Raw genomic sequence first — 6,473 nt, 5'->3', positions numbered from 1 at the left:
GCTCACCCAAACTAGATTCATAAAAACACAATTGAGTTATATCTTTTGCCAATTTGTCAAACGGACTCATGTAGACTAAGGTTGAGTTATCTCCATTTTCCAATGAAATTTAGACTGTCCAAGTGGATTTTCTCCTAAACTGCTTGGAATTCAGTCAAAAAATTGGGTAATGATGTAAACAATTCTAAGGCACAATAATAAAATAAAAATAAATTTGGGGATATGTCAAGTTATTCCCTTCTTCCGCTTCCTGGATCAATTTTGGATAAACTTTATCGTAAATTTCCAACTACGATACTTTGTGTCAATTTGTGAAAAGAAATTGCACTGTAAAAAAAAATTATAGTCAAATTCCTATACATGTATATGAAGCTATTTACATATACACGTATAGGAATTTTACCATGCACTCGTATGGAAATTTTTCCTATACATCGGTACGGCATTATGACTATATGTATAGGCGTTCTCCCATACGTTGTGTAGGTTTTTTCCTATACATCGGAATGGCGCAACTGCAATGCATGTATGGGATTTCCACCAAAATGTTTAATTAGGCCGGCCGAACGGATGAACTGTCAGATTATACGACGGCCGCTTTTCCCCGCCATTGTAGATCATCGAGTATGGATCAAGTGACCCTTCATCCCGGTCCTCCACATTGGCAAAGATCGACTTCACCAATTGAACACCCAAGGTGTAAGGAACACCTCAGTAAAAATGATGTAAGAGTTGAAATGACTTCAACTTTCTTACTATATTATAGGACGCGACCCCCCTGACCCAACCCAAAATTTCCTAGCCGCAGCGCACACCGAGAAGTAAGTCCGTAAAAACGACACTACGCCATCTAGCGGATAATCCGGACAGCGGGCAAACAAGCAGCTTTTGTGAATTTTGTACGTTGTTAACAAATGATCGTATTGATCACCATTGAAGACAAAATACAACAAATTAAATCGCTGTTTTTACGGTTGATGGCAAATTCTTTTCTTCAGTTGGCCATATTCCTAAACGGGCTGCAAAACCCTATACATTCATAGGAATTACTCTAATTCCGATACATGTATAGGAATATTCTATACATTTCCAGCCCGTATAGCAAAAAACCTATACAAATCGGAATATTCCTATACAGGTATCGGAATTTCAGTAATCCCATACATGTATAGGAACTTTCCTAGACTACTGTATAGTAAAATCCGAACATTTTTTTCAGTGTGGATGAATATGTTGCTAACGTTTACTTGTTTTGGGGAACTCTAAAGGTTTACTTGAAGAGTCATTGGGTACTGGCTCCCCAGCTAGCGTGTGTCTTGGTAGCACGTGGTAAAGACCGTGCACCGTAAGAGTAATGTCGTGGGTTCAAATCTGTCAGGAAAATCGAGTAAAAACCCTTGCAGAAGAAAGTTGAAGGGAAGTGTCATATTTATACAAACCCAAAAAACGTATTGATTTTACACCTTTTGCCGTAAAATAAAAAGACGACACTTTTCTTCAAATAATGACTTTTGTCATATTTATGAGGCCAGGAAAAAAAGAAACTTCCCCGATTTTACAGGTCTAGTTTTAAAATAATGACTTTTTACTTCAAATGATGATTACTTTTTTATTCTGCAAAGGACTTCATGGATCCAGAAAATTTTTTTTCTTTTGTCGTTAAATTACAAAACTTCTTGTAAAAATACGAAGTGGTTGTAATTTCAAAATTCAAAGGGTTTGTGATAGCAAATTTGCAGAGGTTTTGTTGTCATTTTACAAAAAAATTTCTGAGAGTGCAGTGAAACCGTTCAACGTTGATTATTCAGATCGGAAAGCTTAACCGAAAGCTTAATGTCTTGCGAAAAATAGGCTCGCTGTATTTTGCAGGGATCCTTAATTTAAAATCAACATTTAACTAACACTGCTGTCATAACGTAACATAAGACAATGTTCGCTATAGGTTAAGGGTACGGACTTATGAAGTATTTACAAAAGCATATCCACACAAATTCGAGACATAAAAAAATAACTTACCCTTTTTGAAAAGATGTTAGAATTTAAGGGTAATAACTTTAACTCTTATGATAACGTTATGATGCCCTTATGAGGTAAGTTAAGGATCCCTGGTATTTTGGGATCTAGCTGACCCTTGAAGACTTGGGGTTTGGCCTTAACCTGACCGATAGTTAAGCAACATGACGTTTTTCCTAAGCTTTTCGTTCGAATGCTAAGACCCAGTTTATCGAATAAATTGCAGCAATCTGTTCCTCAAACTAAAAAAGAAATCTTTCCGAATGGGGTTAGTAAACGGGGGTGCCAGACATTCTTCCAGGAGGGCTAAATAGACCGCACCGCGAGCGGGCCGCTGTCTCGACCCGCCGATCAATTTTTCCCCAAACTGATCGCACCCATTATTTAATATTTTCCGAACATAGACACGAGGAACTGATCAAGAAAAAACTTTCCTCCGTTGTCCACTCTAGGGCCCATCTTTTTTCCCAAGTGGAGAGGTACCGCCGGGGAGGTAAACACTATGCAACCGTGGTCAGAAGAAAATGAATTCACATTTGTTCCCGAGACAGGGAATTAAGCCGGAGAGGTGGACACCGGACCCAGTCCTGCTAAAAGAGGCTGTACTAGGGAATGACACCTCGTCACATACTGGTCACACTACGAGTGGGACCTTGTAGCCGCACGAGGTTCTTCTCCGCGAGTATAACGGGGCACCCCAGTAAGGACGGCCGTGTCCCGTTTGGCAGTGCACGCGGGAATGTGTCGGGCCCGAAACGGCATACGATCGAATTGTGGTCTACCCCAAAATTTTATTGTGAGGTACGCAACATGGAACCAGAATGCACAGATGTGCAGGGAGCTGCCAAAACTGCTGGGCGTTTGCGTTCGTATCGCACCTATTCTAAGGGCCCATTAAAATGAAATTTTCCCGTGGACAGTTTCTGAGGCTGTGTAATTTCCGTGGACGGCAAAAAAATTAAAATTGCGATATTTCCTTTATTATTGGGGTGATAGCTCGCCCCGATGAATCCTGATCCCTAGTGATGTTCTTAACAAGATAAATGCAAAAAAACCCGGGGTTTCAATTGAATTTTTTTTTAAAAAAAGTTTCAGGGCCCAAAATTAAACCCTTTCGCGAGAACTGCTCGGTAATAATGTAGCCAGGCACAGTAAGTCCTTGTTCTGAAAACCCGTAAATCCCGGCAAAAACATTAACGGGATTCACTGTGTTTTTTTTTCACAGTGAGGAGTAGTGCGCACAGACACGCCCCACACGCAGACAGACAAAACTTTTTAACCCCACTGGAATAACGGGGTTCGCTATCGCTCAGCCCCAAAAATACTTTGTAACATAGCCTCAAATTTCTTACAAAATTTGATAAAAGAGAAGACTTTTCGTGTTTATGCATTTATAATTTTGTTCATATCATGAAAAGAGCTAGGAGGGAACAACATGACAGCCGTCGGACTGTCGCATTGAACCCCACTTGGCCCTGTTCCATTGTACCCTACAAGGCATGTCTCCACATGCCGAAAATGTAGCCACTAAACTGCTCAGTCTAGAAATAATAGTAAAGCAGCTGCCTTGACACACACAGCCATGCACTTATGGTCTCCACGCACAAAACATTGCCAGAGAGCCAGGAAGACAACCTGAAAATAAAAAAGACAACCTGTGCAAACTGGTCGGACACTGAGAATTTGAATGGATCTTTAAGAACTTTTAGAACTTTGAGTAAGTTTTAAGGAGGACAACCTTACCTTTGAACAGGCAATAGCGAGCGTGTCGGCTCAGTGGCGCGATGGATGCCCAAACTTGGAGTTGCTGATTTTTCTCATCAAGCAATTCACTTATTTCAAGTTCCAAATCATGGTCACATGTTGGTATATCAATGTGATCGACCCCACTTCTGTCATCGGCACAAAACAAAAAATACAAAAGTTAGTATATTACACACAAGTACGATATAAACGGGTAAAGAAACAACAGAACTTCTTACTTACATTAGGAGAAGGCTCAATGCCTTCAAATATTGGAAGTCAAAAACAAGCAAAACGTCTTGCAAGTTGTCCATTAGATAGGCATATAGGATTGTCTACTGCAAGGCAATCTCAGAAGTGTTTTCTAGAAAGGGCGTGTGAAAAAGGCATCCAGCAGTTGTTGAATTTAAGAACAAAAACCAGCCCTACAACACAGCCACTAAACCTAAACCTAGAACAAAAGGAGACAAATGATTAAAAAAAAAAGACCACAAATAAAGTTAAAACATAGAATATTAGATGGTTTCGTATTTCGGTTCAAAACAGTTAGCAGGTGGCTTACCATTAAGGATAGTTGTCAAAAAATGCAGTCATTGCCGAACACCAGAACTGTGTACGTGTCATTGGCAGAATAACCAAAGGGACCATAGGTCTCTTGATAGCAAGAAAAACAATTCCCTGAACAGACATCTGTAATCGAGACTGTCAAAATTCTCAGAAGAAACTTCCTTTTCTTAAATCAACAGTAAGTTTTGATGGAATCTTGATCAGTACGAACTACGAGATACTGGTCTCATCTCTGATAACAAAGATAAAATTGAAGAAACTAATCACGAAAGGATGAATAGAACCAGAAAATACATGAGAATTGAAAGAGGTATTTTACTTACGATATCAGAAGTTCTTTCTAGAAAGAGTTTTGACCACCACAGCAAAAAAAAAATAAATTATCACTCAGAAGTCAGAGGCCATTTAAGTCCAAATGTCCATGGTGCTGCACATTTCAGGAACGGACACTTTTCCACTCATGAAGAAGCAAGCCATGCAACACAATCGCCTAGCGGCTTGTGAGCTGCCACTTCATCACTGCTGTGACAAACCATAAAGGCTGCAAGACAAACAGGAGAGCATAAAAACCACACAAGGCATTATAGTATATGGACAGCGGCCCTGCACGATGTTCGGATACGAGCAGAAAAAAAGTTCGACAAGCAAGGATAGTTACTTTGCCTTCAAAATGTCTTTCCACCGTCGTTCGCAACGGCCTTGTCGTACGGAGTTACCACCTTGTGTCCAGTCGCAACCAGGCCAGGGCTCGAACCGACAGTTTTTGTTTCTTTCTTCGACCACGGCAAGGTGCCAAACTCGACAATGTCCCATTGTACCCCACGCTCCCTTCATTTGAGAGCACGTCTCAGATGCACAACAGTTTATAGTTTAAAAAAAATATTTTTCATGAAAAATTTAGCGCAACGTTCCGCTGCTTCAGGTGGGGAAGAAGGGAGGGAGGGCTGGCGAGGCGTAACGCCGCGTTACATGGAGGGACCGTGTGTGTAAATGTGTCCAAAACTGCGTATCAAATATAAGAGGGACCGTAGTTACATCTGTACACTCTAAATGTAGGCTGTCAAGAAACTGGGCGCCTTTGTCGCCCGCCCCACTTTTTAGGGTGGACATGCCTGAAATGCACTGCACTTTCAGTCTCGTACTGAGTTGTTCTTCTATAACGTATTGCCGTTTGTGCACATTAATTTTCATGAGCATATTAACATTCTTATTTGCTTTATCAACTGTTTTATCAATATCGTCTTGACAAATCTGTTGAGCTTCTTGACGAAATCCTATTAATGTGCACAAACGTTAATGAATATAATTAAAATGTCCATTGAAGGCTGAGAGTGAAGTAAGTGAACACATGAAACATGTGCTTGTGCTAGAAGGAGAGCATTCTAATTTACTTTAGATTGTGAAAACGGTGTACACACTTCGACTTGTAGAGTAATGAAGGAAAACCAACACTCGAAAATTAAGTACTCGTCAAAGATAACTGTATTTATTGAACGTAAACCATCACCTTAAAGGAAAAAACTTCTAGAGAGTTCAAATTACAGAGAAAACTACCTCCACCACAATTACCTTAAAGACTCTAAAAGTCTCAAACCCAAGATTACACAGTTCCACCAGTGTGTCACGCAGGAAAGGAACACTGGGGAGTGAGAAGCGCGAAGCTCAACCCACATTGTGAAAGTGTTTGACGTGTCCATGGAGACTGCCGCTCTTCAGAAAGCTCGCCGGGCACAGCTCGCATCCAAACTGATGGCGGGGTTCGGAGTGCTTTTTGGCGTGGCTCTTCTCGGCAATGATGGGAACTTGCGCCAGGCAGAGGGGGCACACGTACTTGCCGAGGTGACTTTTCTTGAAGTGGTTTGCCGTGAAGTGGGCCACAAACTCCTCCCACTTGGCGAACACAGCTAGGCACCCGTCGATGTGGCAGCGCCCCACGACGCCGGGCCGCACAGTGGAGGGGCCAGCGCGGGGCGGCGGCCAGTGGAAGTCGTGCTTGTGGCGCGCGAAGGCGGCGGCGCCAGTGAAGCGGGCGGCGCACTGTGGGCACGGCCTGTCCCCGCGGCGGTGCTCCTCCAAGTGGGCCTGCAGTCCGCCGGCAGGGAACACGCGCAGGCACGTCGCGCACGTGGCGTCCCTCTGGTCAAAGACAC

Source organism: Thrips palmi, unplaced genomic scaffold (assembly GCF_012932325.1).
Source record: "Thrips palmi isolate BJ-2018 unplaced genomic scaffold, TpBJ-2018v1 HiC_scaffold_6, whole genome shotgun sequence".
NCBI classification, from domain to species: domain Eukaryota; kingdom Metazoa; phylum Arthropoda; class Insecta; order Thysanoptera; family Thripidae; genus Thrips; species Thrips palmi.
Note: the sequence above shows the minus strand (reverse complement) of the source record.